The following is a 27,029-nucleotide window of genomic DNA, read 5'->3' as shown; positions in this document are numbered from 1 at the left end:
GCCAAGGCACTCTACCCAAGGGCGGTACAGTGAGACTCTGTCTCTACAAAAAAAAGAAAAATAGTGAATGCTATAGATTTGCAGCTTTACTTTAAGAGATGATATTCCATATTTTACAAAGTTTCCCTTCACATTCCCTCACTTCAAAAACACTCATGTACATTTTTAATTTTAAAATGAGTATGAATTAACAAGAAGTTAAATCATGTGTACAACTTACCAGCAAAATTCCCTTTTCATAATTTAGTTGTAATGAAATCAGTTATTATGGTAAAATAGCCTCAAATATTTCACTTCCAGAATCCTTTATTCCTCTCTATATATGTTTGTTCATTGAGCATATGTTTAATATTTACTATATGCTAGCAAAGTAGAGATAAAGAAAATATAGTTCCTGATTTACTCTCCAGAGGAAGGAAACGTGTAAAATCAATCATAGTGCACCATGTAATACATGCTATGTAAAAGGCATTAACAGATGTTCTGGTGATGATTACTACTTACCGGACCTGGGATAGAGTTGAGAGGGTGAAAGGAGTTTAAAAAGGATTTAGAGTGAGGGGTGATTTTTTTAGGAAATGAGACATGAGTGGGAGCTTATCAGATATACCTGGCAAGAAAGAGGATTCTAGCACGGGGAACAGCATGGTAAAAGTGATACAATAATAAGCAAAAACTGAGAGCTCTAAAAATTCCATGCCGTTTCTGTGTGACTGGATCAGAAGGCATCTTTGTGACTGAGGCTACAGATGAACTTGGAAAGGCCGTCTGGAGGAGGCTGTAAATGATGCTAAGGTATTTAGACTAGGGAGCCAGTGAAAAATGTTAGGAAGGGAGCCACATGACCATATCTGCATTTAGAAGACAATTCTGGCAGCCTTGTAAAAGAAATTGGAGCTGGCTGAATGGGGAAGGAAGTTGATTGCAAAGCTGGCAACAGGGAGATAAATTAAGAATCTATTGCAGCTCCTCAGGCAGAAACTGATGAGGAGGGTGGGATTGAAAGAATGAGAAAAGACTTGAGGAATATGTACTTGATACAATGAAGGACTTTAGGACTAACTGGATATGCAGGGTGAGCGAGAGGGACGGCATAGTTAAGCATTCCATGTTTTAGATCAGTGGTCTCCAACCATTTGGGTACCAGAAATTGGTTTCACGGAAGACAATTTGTATACAGACAGGGTGGGGAAATCAGTTTGATATGGGTCTGAAAGCAACTGATGTGTTATGGTCTCTGTGCAGTCAAACCTGTCTGCTAATGATCATCTGTATTTGCAGCCGCTCCCCAGCGCTAGTGTAACCCCCTCGGCTCCACCTCAGATCATCAAGCACTAGAGTCTCATAAGGCGCACACAGCCTACATCCCTCACACCCACAGTTCAGGGGAGGGTTTGCATTTCTATGAGAATCTAACGCTGTTGCAGATCTGAGAGGAGGCGGAGCTCAGGAGGTAATGGGGGATGGGGAGCAGCTTTCTAAACCCACATGAAGCTAAGCTCTCTTGCCAGCCACCACTCACTTCCTGCTGCGTGGCCTGGTTCCTTACTGGTCTGAAAAACACAGTTTTAGATAATGTTTCTTCACTCTATGTTCTAATTCCCACTCTTCCTTCCAGTCAGTGTGGACCTTGTATGGTTGTGGGACCTCCAGCAGGCTGCTTCCAGGTCTTAGGACCTATCTCACGGAGGTGTTCACAGGTTGGTGTGGCACCTGCTCCATATGTAGGAACAACCACAGGTAGGTGTAAGAGCAGTGGAAGATTCAGTGTAGTCACATTCAGAGTTCTCACAAGCTGACTTCGTAACTGTTGAATAAATTAATGACAATTCTGCTCTTAAAGCCTGCTTTTGGATTACTTGATTCATTAAGGTTTAGAGGCCTGCGGTACCTAAATCAAATTCCTAAAATGGCAGGTTGAACAGTAAGGTTAACTGGTGTGTTCTTGTTCCTTCAAAAGTGAGTGGCTGCTACTGAGCTGCAGAACACACTTACACTGACAATCCAGCCCGGCAGGTGTCTTTTCTGGTCTGGTATTGGGGTGTGTGTGCATTTGTATGTACATATATATTTAATAATGTTTACTTTTAGAGCAGTTTAGGTTTACAGAAAATTTGACAGTGTTTCCACATACTCCCTTTCCTCCCCTCTGCACTGCACACTGTCCAATGTCCATCTTACTAGCAACCTGCAATAAAGTGGTTCATTTTTTACAACTGTTGACTCAGTATCAGCACATTCTTATTAGTCCATAGTTTAAATTAGAGTGTTGGTGTTACATTTTGTGTTATAATATCAAAAGTCTATGAGTTTTGACAAATGTAGCTATGCACCATTGTATAATGACACATATTCACTATCAGAGCATCATACAGAGTATTTTCATTGCTTTAAAATCCTCTGTGTTGCACCTACTCATCGCCTCTCTTATCAGCTCCTGACAACCACTGATTTTTCTATTGTCTCCATAGTTTCGCCTTTTCCAGATTGTTGTATCCTTGGAGTTCCACAGCCTGGGCTCCTTTCACAGTGCCTTCCTCTAGCAATTAGTATTTGAGGTTCCTTCTTGCCTCCTTGTCTTTTTGTGACTGGAAGGCTAATTCATTTTTATCACTGAATAATACGCCACTGTTTTGATGCACCACAGCAACTCCTCCCTCCCTTTCTGTCTGTTTCTTTTTTCATGAGACTAGAATTCTGAATTCTTTTTAGGTGAACTGTTTCAAAGTTTAAATTTTGGCAATTAATTTTAATTATTATTGATAGTCAACATTCTCTGCTTGTTAAGAGACTGATTCCTTAACCACCCTCCCCCAAATTATGATTTAACTAGATTGAAGTTGGGGGTGAGATAATGAATTTGCATATCTACAGAATGCACACACATTTGCAAATGTTGCTGGTGCCCGGCACATAATTTGAGTAACACTAGTCCAGATAATCAAAACAATAAATTTGGCCTAACTAAGCTGTTGTATAATATCAAGTCACTAAGTAATTTCATGAAGAAATTTTCCATAGCTTTAGCTGATGTGCTAAATAGACATAATGGATATGCTTTCCAAATCAGCATTTTTGTAGGAAAATATGAATAGCACAATGGCCATAACAGAAAAACTACAAACTAAAGGAACATCTCAATCATGATTTTCTCCTTTTCTATTTTACATAATAGCGTTTATACCATTATCCATAATAGGCTTTCTTTTGATACCAGAATTTCTTAAAACGAATATTTATTAATTAAATTACGTCTTCTACTAGAACTTGAACAAGAATACCTTTCATCATGCTGAATCCCAAAGAGGCTCAGATTCCCATAACCCAGAGCCAGAAATTCTAATACAAAATGGACAATGTTCTGCTTCTTCTCTACGTGTGTATGTTAAAACCAAGTATTGCAATCTAAAGTTGCTATTCTCATTTTTAATTATCAGAGGGATCACTAGCACTGAGTTTCTTATCCTGTTTTCTACTAATTCAAGGAGGGGTCCATTTATACAATTCAGGAGTTCATAAACTTGGATGAGGGGAAAGAATATTTTTTATTTTAACTAACAGGTAACATTAACTATGAATGTAGACAGAAAGTCACGAATGCATTGCAATACTTGATACTCTGTCACTAAGAAAATCACAGATATTTTCATAGGCACAATTTAGTTGGAAGTATCTAGGGTAATCATCTACGCTCATCATTACTTTGAAATGATGGTGGTAATTAGAAGTACATCAAGATATAGGTAGCATGACAGTACATATTTTTCTATTGTAAATTTATTTTTAAATATCTCGTCATTATAATTTAATATAATTATCTTATTTTGCATATTTTTATATGTTGTATATTTAAAAACTTTATTCTGAGAAAGACTCCACAATTTTAACCAGAGTTCTCAAGGAGCTTATGGCATTTAAAGGTTAAGAGTCTCTGAACAGCTTGGTAAAAACATCCCTCCTGCTCTGAATTAACACCGAGGATCCCATTTAGCTTGAAGTATTCCCTCCAGAATAATTTTCAGTTCTGCACCTGACAGGTATTTTTCATGTTCAGTGTATGGGTGTAAATTTGACTATTTAGACAATAGAAAGATCCATGTCTTTCGGCATGAAATGAATGAACCACAGTATGTTGAAAGAGTTTTGTAATGTGATCTATGTGGATTTCTTTATATTAATTTGACCACAGTATTGATTAGGAGAACAGTTGAAATAAACAGATTAGCTGTGTCATGTACAGACATGTTGACTACATAAACTGCTCCAATAAGTGAAAAGAGATAGCTAAAAGTAAAATTTCTCCAATGATGAGTTAAGCTCGAAAATGCAGATGTTTGGTTTACTGATTCTTTCCAAAGACTGGAAATCCTGAATTTACAACTTTTCTAATCAGACTAACAAAATGACAGGGGCTATCATTCATTATTTTCTCAGGAAAAAATGTTAGTTATTATAAGAACGTATGATAAATTCTTTTTAACAATCCATGGCTTTCGATTCAAGTATATGGAGAGCAATATAGTTCTGTCAACAAGATTTCCTCATTTTCTCAAGACCAAAAATATTTCCTTATAATAATAGAGATGTTGCTAGAAAAATGGGGTAGGGCTCTATTACAGTCAACAATAAAAAAAAAAAAGAGAGATATCAAAAATGGAAACCAAAGTCACACTTCTATAATTGACTGGAAGTTTCAAAATGCTTCAGTTTTATTTCCCAATGACAAATTCAGTGAACCAAACGTGAAGTATCCTATTTATCCTTACTTAGAGGAAAGGAAATAAAGGTTAATAAAGTAAATCTTATAAAGTCAAATGCCCCTAAACTCATCTTGCTTTAAAACTTCCTATGACTAGAAAGAATTATTTTTAAAAAGTTGTTGTCCGTTTTTCAAATTTCACGTGTGTCTACTCCACTAAATGCTTTCCAAGGTGCACATGGAAATATATGTCAATTTAAGAAATTCTTGGATTTTTTCTCTGAATTTCTGATTTAATACTAACCTCTGTATCCCGGATTTCACTTGTTTCTCAGACTCTGACTCAGTAGGTAGGTATCTGCTTTCGGTATGGTTTCAGAGATATAGAGCCCTATCGTAGTAATGTCCACAGTAGCTGAGACTGTGATTATATTCCCTTAATAGCAAAACTGGTATTTGATAAAGAATTTGTTAGCATTTTGAAGAGCTATCTGGCTAAACCCACATAGACCATCCAGCCAGTCAAAGAGGCTGAGACTATACAATTTCAATGCATCTTAAGTTTTCTTTGAAAAGATAATAAAGACTGCAAAGATCAGAAACTGCAAACTTATTGCAATTAAATTTTATCTGTCTAAGTTCAAAGAACTGTTTTGTTTTTTTTTGCAGTTTTTGGCCGAGGCTAGGTTTGAACCCGCCACCTCCGGCATATGGGACCGGCGCCCTACACCCCTTTGAGCCACAGGCACCGCCCCAGAACTGTTTTTTATATCAACAGACTTAGGGGGTACAAGTATTTTTGTTGTTGTAATATGGATGATTTGTGTAATGCCGAAGTCAGACGTTTTAGTGTACTTGTACACTGCACCTGATAGGTATTTTTTTATCCCTTGTCCCCCTCTAGCTTTTCCCCTTCCTTAATTTCCAATGTTGATTACACCACTTCGTGATCATATAGCTCCTGTAAGTAAGAATATGTGATATTTTCTTTCCATTCCTGAGATACTTCACTTAGAATAAAGTCTTCCAGGTCCTTGCAGGTTGCCGCAAAAGACATTATTTCCTTCCCTTTTATAGTTGAGTGGTACTCCGGGGTATACATAGTCCACATTTTCTTTATCCATTCATCAGCTGATGAGCACTCAGGTTGATTCCGTTATCTTTGCAATTGTGAATTGTGTGGTGTGAAACATTCAAGCGCAGATAATTTTTAATATGATGATTTATTTTCTTTTGGGTAGATACTCAGTAGTGAGATGGCTGGATCAAATGTTGCTCTACTTTTATTTCTTTGAGGACTCTCCATATTGTTTTCTCTAGAAGTTGTAAAAATTTACTTTTCCACCAATAGTATATTAGCATCCCCTTTCCACTGCATGTCCACAAACATCTATTATTTTTCATTTATCGATAATGACCATACTGAAAGGGATAAGGTGGTATCTCATTGTGGTTTTGGTTTGCATTTCCTGCATGATTACTAATATTAAACTTTTTTTCGTATGTATCTTGGCCATTTGTATATCTTCTTTTGAAAAAAATATGTTCATATCTTTTGCTCACTTTTTGATGGTTTTTGTTTGTTTGTTGCTCTTTTCACTGATTTGTTTTAGTTCTATGGTGTATGGTTTCTTCTCACTGATTTGTTTTAGTTCTACGGTCATTTAAAATTGATCCTGAAAAATTCCTTTTCTTTGGCAAACTGAGTTAAAGATTCCATTTTTCAGGAATCTAGATTCATATTTGATATTCATACTTAAGGTCAACTAAAATTAAAACTCATTTGATTGATATTTTGTATGTGTATGTGTGTATTTCATTCTTTTATTGGCACAGGAATTATGTCTACTAAACAAAAAAGGTATTAGGATGGAAAACGATTACAAAGAATTAGTAATAAGAAACTTATAACAGAATTACCACAACCCATGATTTACCAACACTTCCAAAATGGATTATATCATTAGTGACTCACAGCGGGCCAGAAGTACAAAACTCTCAAGTGGAAAAGTCTTGAAATAGCTGATAAAACAAGCTGTGAAACTGAGAAACATTTAGCACTATGTGTTCATACTTCCCTGGTGCCTGCCTTTCTAAGACGTCCAGGAGCTTCTATTTCAGAGTCAAGGAACTCAAAGTGTTGGAAGCAGACAAAGCATTTGCTCTGGAGCTACAAAACTGGGTTTATATCCTGCCTATCTCTTCCAGTTATTAACAGTATTATTCAGGCAAATCAAGCAACCACCCGAAGTTTCATATTTCTCATCTGTAAAATGGGATTTATATCTGACTTGCCAACTCATGTGATGTTTTGATATTAAAATGAGATTATATGAAAACATTTCATAAATTAAAAACACAAGCTTATATATGGATTTCTATACATTATGTTTCGCACCACAGGAAAATGCTGCTTGTGGAGTAGGTGAGAAGAAAGTGGAACTGGGAACAAATTTCCAGCACAGTAGGTAGTGTCAACCCCCCTCCCACTTTACACTGCAAAGAGAATTTTGTTACTTAATAAGGAGCATTTGAGGATGAAAGACTCTCTACTTTGGAGAGGTTGGTTAGAAAACTCCTTTCAAGTCTTCTGTGTAGTTGGTTTGGACTCCAAAATTAATTCTATACCTCAATAAATGTTTTTCATCCAAGAGAGAGAAATTCATATTGCTGAGCATCTCATAAGCCAGGAAGATACTGTGTGCTTTAAAGATGTCCTTTTGATTATTTACAACCAAAAAATTAAGAAGCCTGAGGCTGAGAAAGTTTTAGCAAATTACTAAAGGCACATGTACTACTTGGAAGATAGACTTAAGACTTACGAATTCAAAGTTTTCTCAGCAAACCACAGAACTTATTCCCAAGTGTATATGTGTTAAATCCACCTTGTTTTCTTTCCGCCATCAGTGTTGGATATTTTCGTGTTGAAATTTTATTATAGGGTCATTTCAATATTTATTTATTGGAGGGACTATAAAATAACACAAGAAACAGGTAATAATAGTCAGGTGCTGTTGCAATAATTTAGCATATTTATTTTTGCATATTAAGGTCGTTTAATTTTCTCCGTAATTTTGAAAGTCAGACATTATTATTATTTTCAGGTTTCGGATGACAGCAGAAGTCTGAGACTTAGTCACTTCCATATACTGCCTCTTTAAAGGAGAATATCAAGTTAGGAAACAATGTATAATTTATTGTTTAAACTGTGCTCTTTAGGGAGTAAGAGGGGGAGCTGTTAATAATTATTCCAGGAAGCAGAGATAGACCTGAGTAAATCATATACATGACCACTGTAAACAAAGTAGAGAGCAATCCAGCATGAAATCTCCTATCTCTCCCTTACTGGAGATAGTCTTAGAGGGGATAGAGGCTAATTTTAGATGTTAACTTGACTGAATTAAGGGATACCCAAATAGCTGGTAAAGCATTTTTCTGGGTATGTCTGTGAGGGTGATATTGGAAGAGATTAGCATTTGAGTCAAGGGACTGAGTAAGGAGGAGCCGCCCTCACTCAATGTGGGCAGGCACCATCCTGCTGGCTGAGGGCCCAGATGGAACAAAAAGGCAAAGGGGAGGTGAATTCTCTCTCACTTCTGGAGCTGGAAATGCTGAGTAATATGCTGGGCCTGTCAATTAAAAATGCATTCTTTCTGTGGTTAAAAACTAGTTCCATGACCCAACTAAACTGACAAAAAGGCTTTTTTTGGAATTTGAATCTTGGTCTGCCTGAAATTCTCATGGAGTCCATTCCCCCAGCATCTGTGCTTCTGTTCTGGATGTACAGGGGTTCTTACGAATTCAGATATGCATGTCTTCCTGTTCCTTTGCATTTTATATACTAAAAATGCATTTACTTCTCATTTAAGTTAGTCAGAGATGACCTCTCTTCCTTGAAACCAAAGCAACATATTAGGGGCAAGGATCAAACCACAGGACTGCTCACATACTCTCAAAGGGCTCTTCTGAGGCCTTGCAAATCTTAAATAGATTTTTGGATGTACTTTTTAGGGCAGGTTGGCACGTTAGCTTCTTATAATTACTGTAACTAATTACCATGAAAGTGGTGGCTTAAAATAACACTAATTTATTCTTTCACAGCTTTGGAGGCCGGAATTCTGAAGTCAAAAGGCACGAGTCAATGTGTTCTCAGGGCAGGCTTTGAGAGAAAAACCCATTTCCTTGCTTTTTCTGGCTTGTAGAGGATAAATCAAGAAGGATCTATTAAAGCACGTAGTATCCATCTGGCATCCAGTTATTGGTTTGCGTCCTTTCCTTCAACTCCAAATGCATCACCCCAATTTCAGTTACAGTTGTCACGTGGCCTTTTCTTTGATTCTGACAATCTTGCAAGGACCCTTGTGATTACACTGGGCCCACAGAGATAAAAATAATCCAGAGTATTCTCTTGATCTCAATATGCTTAATCATGTCTACAGAGTCCCTGCAGGCATATAAAATAATATTATACATTCTGGGGATTAGGATACAGACATGTTTTTTGGGGGGTGGTATCATTTAATGTACCATAACTAGCAATTCAAAACTTAGTGAAACAGCCTAGAAATAAAGATGCAATATCATAGGAAAAAACCATCTCCTGGAAGAAAAAAAATTCTATATATTTGTGTGTAAACATATGCATGTGTGTGTGTGTACATACATTCATTTCTTCTTCTGCCCAATTTCTTCTTATGAATTTAGTGAGATCCAATCATGGAGATTCCTCACTGGACATCATAGGCTAGAACATGCTGCACTGATTCTCATCCAGGAATAAACAATTTGTTGGGAGTGCTGCCAGCAAATAGGTACACTTACCAGCCCAGTTTTGAAGACTTCCTAAATTGAAGAGTTTTGCCTTTCTCAAAACCCTATACTCTTCCAAAAGCAGCCTGTATCTAATGATTGATCAATCCAGGGTGTAGTAATATGACCCACTTTTGCCAATCTGAGGGCAATTTGGAAGGGGAATCCCAACTTCAGAACCCTCCATAGGGTTGGTTGAAGCTTCCATTACAATGCATCATAGATTTACTCAGTGGTGTGCAATAGCTGGCTAGTACCTGCTCACAAGAGCCAAATGCATTTAAATGACTATCTTCTATTTCATATGCAATGATATCAAGTTGGTAGCTTAAAATTAGCCATAGTGAGACTACAGACACCTCAGAGCCTACTTCCCAGGTGTGACAGTTAATTTTATGCATCAACCTGGCCAAGCCACAGTACCCAGATACTTGGTCAAGCATTACTCTGGATGTTTCTATGAATGGATTTTTTTTTAATATGAGATTAAAATGTTACTTAGTAGACTTCAAATAAAGCAGATTACCCTCCATAAGGTGTGTGGGCTTCATCTAATCTGTTGAAGCCCTCCCAGACTTTGTATGTATTTTTATTTCAAATTAATATGAGGGCACAAATTTTTAGATTATATTGTTCTTATTTCCAAAGTAAAGTTTGAGTTATAAAAGAAACCTTCACCCAGGGAGCATGGTATACATTAAAAAAAAAGACCTCTATTGAAGAACAGGAAATTCTGCTAGCAGACGCTCCAAACTCAAAGTCCAACATCCTCTCTTCACTAAGTCTCCTGCCTGCCAACTTACCTTGAAGAGTCAGGACTTGTCAGCCTCTATAATCATGTAAGCCAACTTCTTAATATAAATCTCTTATCTCTGACATGCTGTTCAGAAGCACTCTGCCATACAGCAGCCCTCCTTATGGTGCCCGAGCTCCAATGTGCCACCCTGTGCCAGTCCTGCATGGGCAGCCTTCACACCCCACTGGGTCCAGGTCCTCCTGCCACACTGCCTCTTCCTGTGCACCGAATCCCTTGCTACCAATTTGGTACTTTAACCTGACTGGGTGAAAGTACTTCTCCCTTGTAAATGTATTTTTTACCCCATTCCATTCAAGCTTTGACACCCTACAAGGATACCTTCTAACCCTACTCATGTTTGGACCTGCCATGCCTGGCCACCTTCCACAAGATTGCCAGGTGCCCCCTCCAACCAAGGCTGCCTTTCCACCAGGACGCTCTCCTTACCCTGCCTGGGCTCTGATGTCCACGTGATTGCCTTCTTTGTTCTCTGCCAGTTCTGACACATTTCAAAACACATGGGTTTCTTTTCTTCCTTGTGAGGGTTCTGCCTCTACTTTGGCTCACGTTGCCCTCCCCTCATGATCAGTCCCACATGATGACTTTGGGCTAATTTGTTAAGGAAGGGGAAGGAAAAGGGAAAAGGAAAAGCTGTTGCTTTGTTTTGCTGGTTCCTGTGATGACTCCCAGAAACTCATTTAGTGAAGAGACTGCCTTTTTAAAAAAAAAAAACTTTCAGATATTTAAACTAATTCCTTCAAGTTGCTTAATCATTAAAACTGAACAAGTATCAGAATTCCTCTACGACCCTTAGAAGAACAGAATTTTAAAGCGCTATCTCTGGTCTATTGGAGAAACAGACCAATTGATTATACGAAGTATATCTTGTGTACTTTTCACTTTTCCTCAACCAGAATGTAAATCTCCAAATGGCAGAGAATATGCCTTACCATATGAGCAATCACCGTATCCAGGAACCTGGAACCTAGCACAGGTCCTAGAACCTGGGTATGGCCTAATAATATTTATTTAGCCCATGAGATGAATTATTTTAGACAAATTTTCAGAACAAAAGGCTATTTTGTTCAGATATGTGAGACTGTAGGAGAAATTGTCCAGAGTACCTGACCTAGGTCATGACACCAAAACACATACCAACAGAGCCTAAAATAATGATGACCTTGTATCCAGAGATCCCAAGAAAAAAGTTCCTCTGCTAAGTACTCTCTTGAACTTAAAATTCATTGAAAGTCTTCTGCCACCTGTGGAGTTTGACCACTGATGCTCTTTCTACTGGGTTCCACTAATAGCCTTTCTCATTGTGTAATTTTCTTCTCAGCTTGGAGCCCAGATCCTGGTTTAATTTCACTTTCTCCAGACAAAACCCATAATCTGTGCATTTTGGTAACTCTTCTTTTAAAATCCCTCTTTATTTAATGGAATGATCCCAAATATCCTTTAAATTCTTTTATTATAAGAAATCAGAAGCCTATATTGCATCTTATCCTAGTAAATTAGATTCCAACAACTCTAAATTCTCCTGGAAACTAAAGAACTAAAAGAAAACAAACAAAATGTAAATAAGCATTTAAGAATGTAATAAAATGATTAAATACTCTAATACATGGCTCATCCTTTCTAAAGCTAATTTGTATTTTGCTGATTTTATGAGGCTGTAAATTTAAGCATGCACTTATGACTGATTGGTTCATTACTAATTGCTGAAAATTGTAATAAATGTATAATGTGTGGGGGAACTAATAAAAAGAAGAAAAAGGAAAGGAATTTCCCTCAAAAGAAACATAACAAACAAGAAAATTCCTTCCAATTTACTGATGCTTTTTATTTTGGTAGACGGTGAAGGAGGGAAAAAATCTCCAAATAAAAATATCAAACTTCTAATGGACACTTAAATTACGTTTTTCTGCTACTTAAAGGAAAATATTTTTATTGACATTTCTTTCATATTGACTTCAGAGAGGGAAAAAGTAGTATCCTACTATTTTCATGTGCTTTTCCCATTTTAATTTTTTTTTTTTTAATTTTTGGAATTCTTTTCAGGAAGTTTGCATACTTTCACTTGGCATGAGATTTTCACTTGAATTTCAGGTTTTCGAAAGGTGTATTTATTAATTTATTTATGATATAATTATAAAGTCTATATGATTTGTCAGATATTTTGCTAGATATAAGGATTATAATCATGAAAAAAAAAAAAAAAGACTCAACCCCTGTCCTCCTTAAGGTCAAGATTCATTATAAAATAAAAAGTCATTTTTAGTTTTAATAAATAATGTAATTGATTCTTTTTCAGACCTTTTAATTTTATGAATTCTGAGTTTGTGTGTGTGGTGTTCAAATTCAGATACCTATTCTAAAATCCAATTCTAAATTTAAATCACTATGTGAGGCTGACACATCGATGTGATTTCTTATGTTCCTTAAGAATAACTTTTCAATATTAAAATTACACAAATCGCTTGAGTTGATAAGTTAAACGAATTTTTTAACTTAACAGTTCTACATGTACTTAATAGTATTTCTTCTCCTGAGCCCCAACCCTTACATGCACTGCTTCCTTGAATACCGAATTTAAGTTAAATATTCATGATATTCATCAGAACCTCTGATATTTTTCCTGGAAGTGCAATTGTCTCATGTCTCTTACTTTTTGTTTAGAAAAATATCATTTTTAAATCATACAACTATTTAAATATTTAAGCTATAACTCAAAATACCAGATTTAACTCACATAACATAAAAATGGAATGCTAGATATAATCTATGTATGTTTTAGTTACTTTTAAATCATTAATTACTCAAAGATCACTTTGGGGGCCTTTTTTATGGTCATTTTCCCCCATTGCCAGGTTTGCCTTAAAAATATTATAAATTTCTGGATTAGTTGCTGCTTTTCAATGATCAATTCTTAATTTTTTTCTGCTTTAAAATTCTATATAATGCCTGAATTAGTGCCTATTAGAAGGTTTTCTATATATTCAACATCCATAATTCAGTATGATGTAGAGGTTTGCACAATTTGACATGCCAAGAGGTCCAATGAACAACAGAGTTTACATCTTTAGAAAGACCTAATTTTAATAAAAAATCTTAGACCTAGAAGAAACGTTGGATAATATTAAGGTCAACACTTATATTTTATAAATAAAGATCTATGACCTTTGGAATGTAAATGGTGTGAAATAAGGGTCTAATTAGCTTAAGACGGAAGAGAAATTTTTAAAAATGTTATACTTATCTCAATTCTGTTTTGTTTTTTTTTCTAAATCACAGTTTAAAACAGGTATTTCTAAATGCTCCTATTTAATCTCCACTGTTTCTACTAACTCCCCATTGTTATCTCATTCATCAGGATATTCATCTATATTTACTATCCCTGTACCTCGGAGTCCTTGAGGGCTGTTACTATGCAGATGCAACTCTAATTAAGCTAAAGAATGTGAAGGAACACAGAGCCACTCCAGCTGCTGCATGTCAAATGGAAAACAGCCCTAATTATCACAGTCATCACAATCCAGTGACAAATGGACAATAGCAGTGGGATAAGTAAGGAAATACTCATGGATTTAAAGAATGTGGGCTGGGACAAAATGTTGTCTTTGTTCCTAAATGGCTTTAGAAAACTCAGCTAACTCCCGTAGACCTTCACTGCCTCATCTATAAGTGATGATTGTGACATTAACTCCTCTGCTATTATGAATGTTGAATATAATAAAATATTTAAGCAACAAGTAATAATAATGGGCATACTAAATGTACATAAGGGATACTGTAAATATAATAAGGACACGGTTAAAACCATTCATATATTTAAAGGTGACACCAAACTGACACTTTCATCAGCGTAATTTCATGGTGATAAAGCAAAAATGTGCCAACAAATACGCTTTGGCTGACATTTGTAAACACAGTGAGGAAGGGACTCTGTGTTACTTAACTCTGTCTCTCTAACAGTGTTCTTTGTAAGACACAAATATTGAATGCATATATAAAAAAAAATTAATATACTTTATTAGGAAGACCTTATCTCTGTCTAGCTACTATATCACCAAAAATAATATGAAACCATGATAACTGTACAGCTGCCACCAGGTTTTGTCCGTCTGCATCTACCAGACTCAGACTGTAACTGCAATGTGTGTATCTCAGGTCCACCTCAAGCCTTTCAGCCTCCTGCTTTCTGGGCTGCAATTTTATGATACAGTCTATTAAGCAAACAGTTGCCACAAATCACTTCTGGTAAAATCACTCACAGCTGAATGAGCTCTCAGAGGAGCAAAACTGTTTATGAAAGGCACCAAATGTCTTTTTGAAAGTTATATTATTTTGGAATTGTATATGACACAAAAATTTAACAATGGACACTTCCCCACATATCCACATTGGAGGTTCTTCTACCAATAATAATTTCTTTGCCATCAAATTATAGCTTTATGACAATTTTTCTGTCCCAAAGTTTTTTCTTATTTTTGTTTGTTTTGATAGAGCTCTTGTGATGATATGGAAAACTATAAAGTAAGTTTCCAAAAGAAGAAATTCACCTGATTCTGTTATGTTGCTCAGCCTTATCTTTTCCTAGAAACTAGTCCTCTTGGTTATGATAAAAGGTTATAATAAGGACATTGAAAACTTGTTTTTTCAAGTGTTATTTAGTGTTACATCATTTTAATTATCAAAGAGAGCAAACATTTAAAGGTCTAATCTCATCCCATACTCTCTGACTTCTTGGAGTAGTAGTACCCATTTTTTCTTACTCCCCTGTGCCACTTTCAGCATTATTTATCCAACACCCTCTACATTTCTTTATTCAAAGTCCGCACCATCTGTCTCAGCCACCCACCTAATCATTCCTCTTGTTCTTTCTTCTCTCCACTCCCACCACAAAGCCTACCAATTCTCAACTCCCTAAAATGATACCAGTATAGGATTCACATTTTTTTTCTTTGTTTTCTACTCTACACTCAACATCAATCATTTGGATGCATTTGGCGTGAACTTTTAGATCCCCTAAATGCAGAAATATTCATTCTAGTTGAACACACATTCAACATATACTACGCATTCATTGGACTCTGAGTCTACGTATCTTCACTGAACCAAGTACACAGCAGCATTTCATAGATATTTATGCTTGCCCTTTATGATATTAATATCCTTACCATTTTCCCCTCTTTGCATGAATATTTCAGGGTCCTCCATCACCTCAAGAAACCCAAGTAAGGAGCATAAGAAAGAGCAAAGCTTTGAAGTCAGAGAGTCCTATTCCAAACCTGCTTTTGAGCTTTGTACACTGTATAATAACAGACAAATGTGAATAAGTACAATGCAAGAAGAAAAACATGATAAGTAACCCAAAACTTCCAACAGAAGCTACTGGAAGGATAAGAGAACTGATACAGTGATTATGAAACTCTATCACTTAGCTCCAGATTTTTATGAGAGCAGATTAGGAATTTAACAGTTCATGAAGGAAAAAATTTCAAAGGCACTGGTTACCATTTCCTACTTTGGAGGCAGAGAAGAATAATACCCCCAAGCCAATTGACAGGGAGCCCCAAAATATTTATTATCAGAAGTAGCAGCTGCTTTAGAGATCGGCATCTAACTCTTGCACAGATATTTACTGGCTGTGAAAATATAACATGAAATGATTCTTTGGTGCCATAATGGACTGAAATGCGACAGCAACTTGACTAGGTTTCCCTAGGGTTCGGAGACTGGAAATCTGGAAGCATCTGAGAAGAGACTGTAAGCGCTGGGTGGGGAAAATAAGTCAGTGGTTGAAGACCTGTACCTTTAAATTTGGTGGGTCAAGGAGCATTGAGTTGTTAAAGGCAAGTGGACATGGAGAAATTAGAAGTGGAGTCAGAGAAGTTAGCTGAGGCCACAGCATCTTGGTGAGTCTGTGCTCTATGAGGCTATGACGTGCTGAGGTAAGAGAGCATACGCATTGTAAAATGAGAGTAATCTCATGTACTTTTAAGCCTAATGTGAGGATTGCAGAGGAGGACTACAGGTAGAGGATTTATAAACATCTAGCATAGTCACTGGTGCCCAGTAATTTCTCAGTAAATGAAAACTAAAAGGATAGTCAATTTTAATTTTAGTAATTTTATCATCCTCTCTTAGCTATCGCTAAACTCCAACTACTTCAATTTTTCTTGATCTTTTACAGACAACATTATATTAATCCTCAACATTGTACCATTCCCAATTTCTATGTTTTCTTACACTGTTCCAGGCTAAATTGTCCTGCTAGGGGTGGGAGGGAAAATGACAAAAATGCTAATTCATCTCAAAATAAACAAACACTTATTTCATCATCTGCTTATCCCTCTGAAAACCTATAAATTCTCTCTTTAGATCAAATATCAAAGTCAAACTTTTCTACCTATCACACCCATTCGTTAATTATTAAATTCACTCAATTAATATATATTGAGTGCCTACAATACAAAGTATACTCTTTTAAGAACTAGGGATATAGCAGTGAGTAAAACATGCATAGAATTCTGCATTCAGTGAACTTAGGTTCTATGGGGAAAACAGAAAATAAACAAGATAAGTGAGTAAAGCACGCACTATATTAGACAGCCAGGAGCATAAAGGAGAAAAACACAGCAGAGAAAGAAGGTAGAAAGTACCATAGGTGACTGTATATAAAGTGGCCTTAGAGAGAGAACATTTGAGCACAGAGCTTGAAATAAAGGAGCAAACCATATAGATATTCAGAGGAAAAACCTCCCTTGTACTCTCATGCTGAGGCTACAAAGTGAAAAAGTCTTGAAATAGAAGTGTTCTTGGTGAGCCCAGGTGTTCACCTATGCCTAGAACAGGGAGAAATAAGCACAGACTGGTGTATTATTTTAAAGGATTTTATATTTTAATAGGATCACTAACACTGCTATATTAATCAGAGACTGAAGGATGCCAAAGAAGCATCAAACAAGGAAACACAACAAGATCCACTAAGTAGGTTACTACCGTTAATTGAGGTTAAAAAAAAATCAGAGCTTTAACTGGCATAGTAACAGTGGAGATGATGAGAAAAGCTAATATTTTGAATTAAAGGATGAGTCAGATATTGGTTGTAAGAAGAAGTGAACAGCTAAATGACAAGTCAAGGTTTGGTCACATTGAAGACTGAAGTTTCCATTTTCTAAAATGATGAGTTTTGGACATGTTAAGCTTTAGATAAGTATCAGATATTCAAGGGAGCACATCAAGAAACTGCTGGATAATCAATTCTGGATGTCACGGGAGGAGTCTGGGCTGGAGACTGAGATGATATTGAAAATAGAGAATACAGAAAATTATCAAGGGAATGGGCACCCACAGAAAACAGGCAAACTGTTAAGAATAGAGTATAAATGTCTTACCACAACAAAGAAATAAGCGAAGTGATGGTTATGTTAATAATTTTGATGTATGCATTCCACATGCTTTATCAATTCAGCACATTGTACCCCATAAATGCATTGTACCCCATAGTCATGATATATTAAGGAAGAAAATAAAAGGGAAAAATGGGCTCTTACCAGGGTTTTACCAGTAAGGTAAACCTACATGTGTCAGGGTAGATAGAAACCAGCAAATGACAAAGGGAAAGAATGGCCAGAGAAGTGGAAGAAAATTAGGACTGTATAGGGACTTCAAAGCTAAGTGAAAATAGTGCTTGAAAAGGGGATGTCTATCAACTATCTCTCACAGGGTTATTCAAATTGTGATAATAGGTAAAGAAATAGGAGCACTGAGAACTGACCATTAAAAGTAGCAGCACAGGGATCATTAGTGACCTTGGCAACAAAAATGCTGCTGACATTGTGGAAATTAAAGTGAACTGAAATGAGTTTCAAGCAAAATGGCAAAGGGAAGAGTGGTTTAAAATAGTCAGTATGGCCATCTTTTTCAAGAACTTTTCTGAAGAAGAAAAATGGATATATCTGTCAAAGTGTTGTCTAGAGAAGTATTTTGTTAATGTATTGGTTTTGAAGGGAGATTAATCAGCATCTTCCCAGGCTATTAAGAATAACCCTGCGAGAGAGAGAGAGAAGAATTGATTCATGAAGTGGCAAAACTGTTGGAACAATGCGCTTGAGTAGTTAAGAGTTAAGAGCAGAGGGCACCTAGGTGATGGGCTGGTTGTAATCAGAAACACAGATCATGCGTTCATAGTAATAGGAAAGAAGGTTGAGTGTAGCGTTACAGATTCAAGCAAGTAGGCAGATGTGATGGTGAGGCTAGCAGGGGTCTTATATTATTTGCAGCTATTTTTCTCAAAGAAATAGAAAGTAAGATCATAAGCTGCAAATGAAGACAGAAGAGCTGAGTTTGCTGATGGGAGGCGAATGCTGAAATTATGAAATAGTAATTTATAAAGTGTGAAAAGGAATGGGCAGAGGAAATGTCATATGATTGATAGACAGTGTTGGGTCCTGCTGGAGGATAGTGAGTATTTAACTCATGCCAAGTCAGCATAACTGCATGAATTGTCCTCTCAATGAGTGCACTATTGTTTTAAGTGTCTCTTAACACACTACATAATTATGCTATTCTGTGCACCTCTTCCTGCTCTTCCTTCCACTTGGAATTTCGATATTCTCCCTTATCTGCATATACACACCCATTATTAAAGGGCTAATGCAAACTCCATCTTTTTGGTGAAGATCTTGGTAATGTAACTTTCCATCTTGTGTTTTCCGGTTTGATATTCTTTGGTATTGTGCAGCGGTCAAATGTAGATACTCAAAATTAGACTACCTTGAATCAAATTATGAATTAAGGTTCTGTCCTTGAAGAAGTTCCTTAACCTCTGTTTCCTAATCTATAAAACAAATACAATAAAACATAAGATATACTTCAGAGGGCTTCTATTGAAAACTTCATGAGAAAATGCACCTAAAGTAAAAGTTCGATAGACTACTCTTTTCATAGTAAAAGTTCAAATGTACAATATTAGCTATATTTACCATTAGCCCATAGTTTATTAATTCATATGATTAAATTGTTTTATAATGGGAAAATGTCTTTCTGAGGACCATGTTATATAAGTTCACCAAGAATAGGAAATATGTGCTATATTTGCTTCCAAATGTTTCATAAAATATTGCTTAGTAAGAAAACACTGGTTAAATATTAATGAAATTTGTATTTTACCTGTTAACTTATATAATAGAATTCTACGTCATCTTGCATAGTATGGTGATAAAATAATTGCATTATGCTGTATCTTTCCATTTGGATTTTAAGATAGACCACCGTCTTATAATATTAACTATTTCTTTAGGTAGGACCAGAAAGCTTCCTGACATTTTTGTGAAAGTTTTCCTATCTACATACTGTATCATCAAAAAAAAGCAAAAACATAAAAAGAAATGGAAAGAATGCCTTTTCTAGGGGAGAAATACAACAAGAACACACTATAAATACAACACACAAATATGTGATAGAGAATATATTTTTATGCATATATATATATTTTGTCCAAAAATTATAACCATTACATGCATTACATTTATTGCATCATGAACCTGGAATCTATGAGTAAAATTTATTTTGACCTTATTTGACATTTTGTGTTTTATATAAAAATTTCATAACAATATTAGCTATCAAATTCAAAGTCAATTTCAAATTTTCTCATTTACCTAGAAATTGCTAATCAAAAAATAAAGTGGTTTCCAGAGGGCAGCTTTGGAAGGTTTTAAGAATATTAATTATTATATACAATGATGCCAACATCTCCCATTTCATTAAAACTATCTCTTACATCCTGGGTTAATTCAAAATCCTCCTTAGTAAAACTATATTGTAAGTTGGCATTGAAGCAAGTCAACCTTCCCTGAAGACACTGACGTGCACACAGAACATCTGGCCATGGCAAAAAATACTCAGAATTTTTCAGAATTCAGAACTCATGTAGCATTTTTCTAGCATTAGTAGAACTACCTCCATTCTTCAGTCGGATCACTTTGCAAATGTTTGGTAAGAAACTATATTTACTTTGTATATTAGTTTTGTTGTTTTTTTTTCATGTGATAAGTAAAAAAACTACACAGTTGAACCACAAAGACTAACTTGCAACTGGTCCCTTTTAGCAACATTAGAATTTGAAAACTGCTTAAAGTTTGTGTTTTGCAAAATTGGGCTAATACTAGACACATAAATGTAGCATTGAATTACAAATGGGAAATGGCAAATGAATATATTAATTGGATTTCTGAACTTTGTTATATACATCTTTTCTTTTTGACAATGACTACAACCTCCACATGCTGAAAAAACTTTCCTGAAGCTAACGATAATAGTTTCTATAACATTTCTAATGAGATTCTATGTGTAATTAATTTTACCATATTAAAATTGGTATTTAGTATATATCTCTGTGTATATATAAACAATCAGTAATACCACAAAAAGTCATTCAACTTGAACCATCAAGGTCATATTCTGACTGCTATTTTGTGTTTTTTATTTCTTTGTATCCAGCCAGTCACCAATTCTAGAATATCACTTCGAAGTATAATTGGGATCATTTATACTTACAGTTCCTTTCTCTCTTCACTATTTACTTTCAATTTAAAACCCATGTATACGTGCCCAAACACACTTATATATACACATTTGTACACACAAAATCACATACCCGTACCTCCTGAAGCTATCTTGAAAAATGGTGACCATCCCTCTTCATTTTAACTTATGTTTCTAAGGACACTATGCTACACAAGTTCCTTATCTAAGCATATCTCAAGGAATATTAATATCCAGCAGGGAATCTTATTATATTCAGGTTTCTCCTATCTATAATATCTTTTATGTCATACTGTAGGAATATCTCTTGCTAAATATTATTTACATCAAACCATTTTCCTGTTTCAAAATCTCCTGGTTGCTGACCTTGATGTGTCTAAAGAAAGGGAGAGGCATTATTTTTAAGACTTTTCATCATCCCCCTGGGGACCTATGAGCTAGAGCAGCTGGTTACATCACTCTGTTCTAATTGTCTTCTCACAAGGCCTCATACACTTTCTGCACAAACTAAATCATCTTTTGCCATTCTCTATTTGTACAAATTTTCTACATTTTAAAACTTGCTTTCCTTTTTCTTTTTTTTTTTGGAAAAAAAATCTGTCACAATTTATTGCTATAAGTTCTGATTTTTAATGAGGATTAAATAAATTAATATTTCTGCTCCAAATCACACCAAATCAAAATGAAGGGAACAAAAAAAAAATAATGGAAATTGAAGCAAACATTTATAGCCATGAGAGACAGTAAATTTAAAAAACTCTTTCAGTCTCAAATAATTCAAGTAGGAAAAATACAAACAAAATGTGACTACCATGGTAGATTTAGAAAGCTAAAATTAGATTCTCTGCTTTCTCAATTAGAATTTACAAAACAAACAAATGAACAAACAAAAATGTATTGGGGAAACTTGAGTATTTAAACTCTTTAAATAAATAATGAAGAGTATAAATAAAATAATAACCAGGGAACATACCCATATTTACCTATAATCTGTCTTAACAAGTAATTTTATTGGCACTACCCTAACCAGAATTGGCTTCTTCCTCTATATTTTCTTTCCTGCCCATGAAGCTGTCTCATTTCTGCGGTATCCTGATTCCACACAAATATAACTTACAAACCTGGTTCCAAATACATCCTCCTATAAAGCTGTCCTTCATCTCACCTCCATACATTGGCACTTCTAAATTCAAGTTAAAAGGTCTTAGATTTTTAGATGTTCTATTCTGTAATAAAGAATTGTATCTCTTAGTTGTTTTTTTTTTTATTAAATCATCGTTGTGTACATTAATATGATCATGGGGCACCATACATTTGGTTCATAGACCGTTTGACACATTTTCATCACACTAGTTAACATAGCCTTCCTGGCATTTTTTTAGTTATTTTGCTAAGACATTTACATTCCACATTTACTAAGTTTCACATATACCCTTGTAAGATGTACCGCAGGTGTAATTCTATCAATCCCCTCCCTCTAACCACCTCCCCCTTCCCTCGCCACCCTTTCCTCCTTCACCCTATTCTTAGGTTGTAACTGGGTTATAGCTTTCATGTGAAGGTCCTAAATTAGTTTCATAGTAGGGGTGAGTACATTGGGTACTTTTTCTTCCATTCTTGAGACACTTTACTAAGCATATGTTCCAGCTCCATCCATGTAAACATGAAAGAGGTAAAGTCTCCATCTTTCTTTAAGGCTGCATAGTATTCCATGGTGTACATATACCACAATTTATTAATCCATTCGTGGATCGATGGGCATTTGGACTTTTTCCATGACTTAGCAATTATGAATAGGGCTGCAATAAACATTCTGGTACAAATATCTTTGTTATGATTTGATTAACAGCATGGTACTGGCACAAAAACAGAGAAGTAGATGTCTGGAACAGAATAGAGAACCAAGAGATGAATCCAGCTACTTAACGTTATTTAATCTTTGACAAGCCAATTAAAAACATTCAATGGGGAAAAGATTCCCTATTTAACAAATGCTGCTGGGTGAACTGGTTGGCAACCTGTAGAAGACTGAAACTGGACCCACACTTATCACCATTAACCAAGATAGACTCTCACTGGATTAAAGATTGAAACTTAAGACATAAAACTATAAAAATACTAGCACAGAGTGCAGGGAAAACCCTTGAAGAAATTGGGTTGGGAGAGTTTTTTATGAGGAAGACACCCCCCTGGGCAATTGAAGCAGCTTCAAAAATACACTACTGGACTTGATCAAACTAAAAAGCTTCTGCACAGCCAAGAACACAGTAAGTAAAGCAAGCAGACAGCCCTCAGAATGGGAGAAAATATTTGCAGGTTATACCTCTGATAAAGGTCTGATAACCAGAATCCACAGAGAACTCAAACGCATTAGCAAAAATAGAACAAGGGATGCCATCGCAGGCTGGGCAAGGGACTTGAAGAAAACTTCTCTGAAGAAGACAGGTGCGCGGCCTTCAGACACATGAAAAAATGCTCATCATCTTTAATCATCAGAGAAATGCAAATCAAAACTACTTTGAGATATCATCTAACTCCAGTGAGACTAGCCTATACCACAAAATCCCAAAACCGGAGATATTGGCATGGATGTGGAGAAAAGGGAACTCTTTAGCACTGCTGGTGGGAGTGCAAATTGATACATTCCTTTTGGAAAGATATATGGAGAACACTTAGAGATCTAAAAATAGACCTGCCATTCAATCCTGTATCTCTTAGTTTTGATGAGTACACATGGAAATCTTCTGGCATAAAAATAGACATATTAATCTTCTGGCATAAAAATAGACATATAGACCAGTGGAACAGAGTAGAGTGACCAGAAATCAATCCTTGCATATCAAGTAAATGATTTTCAACTAGGGCACCAAAACTATATAATGGGAAGAGAACAGGCTGTTCAATAAATACTACTAATAATATAGAATATCCACTTGCAAAAGGAAAAAATGGGGCCTTTACCTTATGTCGTATACAAAATATACCTCAAAATAGACCAATGACATAAATAAAAGGGGTATACTATGTAATTCTTAGGAGAAAATATAGGCAGAAAGCTTCATAATATTGTATTTGCCTATAATTTCTTGGATATGATACCAAGGCACAAGCAATAAAAGTAAAAATAAGTAACTGTGATTATTTCAAAAAAATAATAATCTGTACATTAAATGACACAACAAGCAGTAAAAAGGCAATCTACAGGATGGGAGTATACATTTGCATGTTATATTTCTTACAACGAGTTAATGTTTAGAACATATGAAGAATACTTACAACTCAACATTTCTTTTTGTTTGTTTTCTTGGCAAAGGATTTAAATAGGCATTTAACCAAAGAATAAATAGAAATGGCCAAAGCACAAGAAAAGACATTTAACATCTCCAGTCATCAGAAGACTACAAATCAAAATCATAAAGACATACTACCTCATTTGTACTAAAAAATTATTGGTGCAGGTGTGGAGAAATTGAACTTCTGTGTACTGAAATGTAAAATAGTCTGGTCACTATAGAAAACAGTATAGTGACTCCTCAGAAAATATTATCATGTAATGTAGCAATTACACTTCTAGGTATACATCCAAAGAATTAAAAACAGAGTCTCAAAAGATAATGGCACACTCACGTTCATAGTAATGTTATTCACAACAGCTAAAGTTGGAAGTACTCCAAGTATTTATCCATTGATGCGTGGATAAAAAATGTGATTTATACATTGCAATTAAATATTTTTCAATCTTTAAAAGTTAGGATATTCTGACACACATGGTACAATATGCAAGAACTTTGAAGACATTATGCTAAGTGATATAAGCCAGTCACAAAATGACAAACATTATATGATTCCAGTTATATGTGTTATTTGCGATAGTAAATTCACAAAGACAGAATGTAGTATGGTGGTTTCCAGGGGCTCAGAGAATGTGGAGTTATTGTTTAATGGTTATTGAATTTCAGTTTTCCAAGATGAAAAGAATTCTAAAAATTTCTTGCACAGAAATATGAATCTATTTGTAGAAAGATAAAACAAAACTAAACAAAATCAAAGACAAACAAAAAAGTAACCAACCCTTTCCATTGTAGCTGAGGCCTATGAATTAAACTGACAAGAGACAAATTTACAGGAGGAAATGCATACAAATTTTATTTGATGATAATAATTCAATTTTTACATCATATAGACCTTCAGAGAAAGGAAGTGAAGATCTAAAGAAGCTGTTAAATTTAGGTGGGCTTATACTATGCATGCCATTTTAACAAAGAGTGATAAAGATCAAATGACATTAAGTGACTGGGTTCATCTCTTGTTTCTCAATTCTGTTCCATACATCTACCTCTCTATTTTTGTGCCAATACCATGCTGTTTTTATCACTATAGATTTATAGTATAGTTTGAAGTCTAGTAGCATGATTCCTCCTGATTTGTTTTTATTTCTGAGTAATGTCTTAGCTATTTGAGGTTTTTTTCTGGTTCCATATAAAACGAAGAACTATTTTTTCCAGAACTTTAAAGTATGACAGTGGTGCATAGATAGGGATTGCATTAAATTTGTAAATTGCTTTGGGTAATATGGACATTTTAACAATGTTGATTCTTCCCAGCCATGAGCATGGTATGTTTTTCCATTTGTTAACATCTTCAGCTATTTCTTTTCTCAGAGTTTCATAATTCTCATATAGAGATCCTTCACGTCCTTTGTTAGGTAAATTTCCAAATATTTCATCTTCTTTGGCACAACTGTAAAGGGAATAGAGTCTTTGACTGTTTTTTCAGCTTGACTATTATTGGTATATATAAAAGCTACTGATTTGTGACCATTGATTTTGTATCCTGAGACTCTACTGTATTCCTTGATCAATTCTTCGTATATCCGAAAGACCAAAAATCACTTTGTAACAAAGATATCTACACCAGATTGTTCACTGCAGCTCAATTCATAATAGCCAAGTCATGAAAGAAGCCCAGTGCCCATTGATCCATGAATGGATTAAAAAATTGTGGTATATGTATATCATAGAATATTATGTAGCCTTAAAAAAAATGGAGACTTTACCTCTTTTATGTTTACATGGATGGATACTTAGTAAAGTATCTCAAGAATGGAAGAAAAAATATCCAATGTATTCAATACTATTATGAAATCAATTTACAATCACTCATACTTTCATATGAAGAATTGATCACAACTATGGCCCAGGATGAAGGAGGGGGGAGGTCAGATCAAGGGAGGGTGAATGGTGGGATCACACCTATGGGGCATAATGCAAGGTACATGTCGGATCTATTAAGTATCGAGTATAAATGTCTTAACACAATAATTAAGCAAACGAGATGAGGTATATATTAACCAGCGTGATGTAGGCATTCCCAATTCTATATGAAGTCAGCACGTTGTATCCCATAAATGCATTAATGTATACATGATTTATGTGTTCAAGATTTAATAAAAAAAATAAAACAAATAAAGAGTGATAAATTGTGGAGAAGTAGCAAGGCAAAAAAAAAGGGCATGAGGCTTCCAGCGGTGGTAAATTGTAATACTACATGAGAGAAACTAATAGATAATAAAAGATTTTTAGTAAGATTTAGTTTGGGAAGACTCATCTCAGCACCATCTCCATCTCCGCAGATGAAGTTTTTTCTTTTCCTCCTGTATGAGAGGGATGTGTACCCTGCTTTCAGGTAGAAGAAGGAGGGTTGAGAGATTTTCTGTGCCTGCTTTTTATCAATTGCTTTCAGATCAAATGATCTTTATGCTAATGTCACATATTTTGGGTAACACTTTATGATCTTATCTATACTTAACACCATCATCTGTGCACTTTCAAACACTTAGTGGTAAATCTTGTTATGTATATTTTAAGACTTATTTATTTATTTATTTATTTATTTATTTTAAGTTCAAAGCAGGCTTGGCGCCTATGGCTCAGTGGCTAGAGTGCCAGCCACATACACCAGAGCTGGTGGGTTCGAACCTGGCCTGGGCCTGCCAAACAAGAATGACAACTACAACCAAAAATAGTCGGATGTTGTGGTGGGCGCCTGTGGTCCCAGCTACTTGGGAGGCGGAGACAAGAGATTAGCTTGGGCCCAGGAGTTTGACGTTGCTGTGAGATGTGACACCACGACACTTTACTGAGGGTGACATAGTGAGACTCTGTCTCAAAA

The 27,029-nt window shown here is 35.5% G+C and overlaps 1 protein-coding gene across 1 annotated transcript in view; it reads right to left on the bottom strand.

The window, feature by feature from the left end:
- Positions 1-27,029, bottom strand: part of GALNT13 (polypeptide N-acetylgalactosaminyltransferase 13) — a 558,341-nt gene that overhangs the window by 289,544 nt on the left and 241,768 nt on the right. The window lies entirely within an intron of this gene.

The sequence above is a fragment of the Nycticebus coucang genome, chromosome 7 (genome assembly GCF_027406575.1).
Source record: "Nycticebus coucang isolate mNycCou1 chromosome 7, mNycCou1.pri, whole genome shotgun sequence".
Lineage (NCBI taxonomy): Eukaryota > Metazoa > Chordata > Mammalia > Primates > Lorisidae > Nycticebus > Nycticebus coucang.
Note: the sequence above shows the minus strand (reverse complement) of the source record. Positions and strands in the feature narration are given on the sequence as shown.